Raw genomic sequence first — 2,291 nt, forward strand, 5'->3', positions numbered from 1 at the left:
GACTTCCTGCAACTGCGCACATCCCGGTGGAGGTCTGAGGGACACATGCCCCCCAGATCTGTGCATGGGGTGGAGGCAGCTGTTGCTGCAGGCTGGACTTTGCACCCCGCTGCCACAAGACCTGCACAATGCCATGTGCCTGCTGCAGCTGGGCAGGCAGGGAAGAAACACACACACACAAAGGCACAGGCACACACATGCAGGCACAGATACAGACACACGGAGATGCAGACACACACATACATCCAGCAGGTAAGTGTATGTGGGGAAAAGGGGCAGGGAAGAGGGAAGGGCCTGGGTGGGGCAGATTGAGAAGGGGAGTGAGTGTGTCTCTGTGCCCGCTCCCAGGACCCGGGCCAGGTAGGTGAGGGCCCCTCTGTGGGCCGCACATGCACCACCTGGCCAGTCAGCCGGTGGGGGGGAGCAAGGACTCGCGCATAGTGGCTGCCACCATCCCATGCTGCCACTGCCGGGCCCTGTGCCACTTTCTCGTGGCAAATCACACATGTGGCTCTGAGGGCTGCTGACAGGCGGTGTGTGAGGTGTGAAGCATGTCAGCAGCCCACGGAGCTGCACATGCAACCAGCCATGGGACAGTGGTGTGGTGTGCAGTGGTGGCAGCATTGGGTGGTAGCGGTGGCGGCCACCGTGTGCGAGTTCTCCCCCCCCCCGGCTGGCCAGGCGGTGCATGTGCAGCCCACAGAGAGGCACTGCTGCTCTCATCCCTATAGCCCTGCTTCTGGGAGCGAGATGAGATAGGGGACAGGAAGGTGCTGCAGTGTGCTGTGTAGGGCCAGTGGTGCCCAGCACACTCCTCTTGCTCTCGTGCAAAGTATAGGAAGGTGCCGGGGGAGATGCCGCCACTGCCACACCCCCAGGGTGCACTCCATGCCCGCCTGCCCGCCCACCTGGGTGCACCCCCTGCATTCTTTCTAGGTACTCTTGGGAGTATGTGTACCCCCAGTGTACCCCCAGTTTACAACCCCTGAGTTAGGTTCTTCTTACCAGCACTTGGCATTACAATAGCCCCAGATCATTGAGTTAGACTGAGTCATTCCTAATGTAGATTAGTGTAAACACTTACTCACGTCCTGCTTAATTGTTCTGGTGGACACAGGTTTGAATGATAGAAGAATCAGGCCCTTTATATTGTGCTTTATTTTCCACACCTGTGTGTATGTGTAGATTTTTCAAATTCTATTTGATTTTCACACCATGCCCTTTAAGCCTCCTTTATACTGCCTCAATGAAGTAAAGAGGCCTCTAGATAAACAGGGATCTTGCCCAGAATATACAAAAAGAATTAAATGTTGCGTGCGTTTTGCCTGCCTCTCTCTCTCTCTCTCTCTCATATGTATACCCTGTAATCAAGGTACCAATATGGCCCTTGTTATGATAGTATCTGAGTGCCTCACAATCTGTAATATGTTCTATTCACACCTGTGGGATATGACAATGGCATTATCCCCTTATTAAAGATGGGAAATTGAACCTGATAGACTAAGGTCCAGAACCTCAAAGGTATTGTGGCATCAAATTTCCATTGAAATTGGTGGGAGTTAAGCATGTAAACATTGCATAGGGTCCGGGGCTAAAGGACTTGCCACAAGGCCACACAGGAAGTCTGTGGCAAAGGCAGGAATGGAACCCAGGGCTAACCTGAATCTCAAATGAACACTGTAACTACTGGACCATCAGTTCTGTTTGACTGTCTTCTTTCCATGTACGCTCCTGCAGAGCCGGCCCTTGAAGGATGAGGAATGTTGGACAATCTCCAGTACAGCTCACATAGGCCTTTATTAGCGGGTTGATATTGGAGCCATCCAATGTAGTAACTGTGCAGTAAATGTACACTGTTCTTTATATATCTCAGTGTTTTCAGCTAAATCTTAGAGTTGAACATTAAATGCATTTATTAGTTGTATTTGATGCCTGTAATATTGCACTGCATGTATCCAGCTACCAGGGTTGTGCTCCATTGCTCTAGGCAAAGAAAACACAAATTTCCATGATATAAATACACATGCTTGGAGAAAATGTTAGGTTTCTATAGATCCTGTTCAGTAAATTTCTTCTGTTTTGACAAGAAAAACATTTCATTAGCTTTTCCCACTTCAGGGTAAAGCACTTCCACATTTTTCAGTGTGAATCTAAGTACACATTTTCCTTTGCATGTCTAGTTGTATAGTTTGACGTGCTTTTCATGAATACAATAGCATCTATGAAATATTTACATGCCATCTATTCCTGTTTCAGGAAGCATTGTCAAATGATGCTCAAGGAATTATTCA

General features: G+C 49.1%; 1 protein-coding gene across 1 annotated transcript in view; it reads left to right on the forward strand.

Moving 5' to 3' along the window:
* The window catches only part of FER1L6 (fer-1 like family member 6), a 126,594-nt gene that overhangs the window by 58,748 nt on the left and 65,555 nt on the right, over window positions 1-2,291 (forward strand). The window lies entirely within an intron of this gene.

The sequence above is a fragment of the Gavialis gangeticus genome, unplaced genomic scaffold, assembly GCF_001723915.1.
Source record: "Gavialis gangeticus isolate Ggan-Ray unplaced genomic scaffold, GavGan_comp1, whole genome shotgun sequence".
Lineage (NCBI taxonomy): Eukaryota > Metazoa > Chordata > Crocodylia > Gavialidae > Gavialis > Gavialis gangeticus.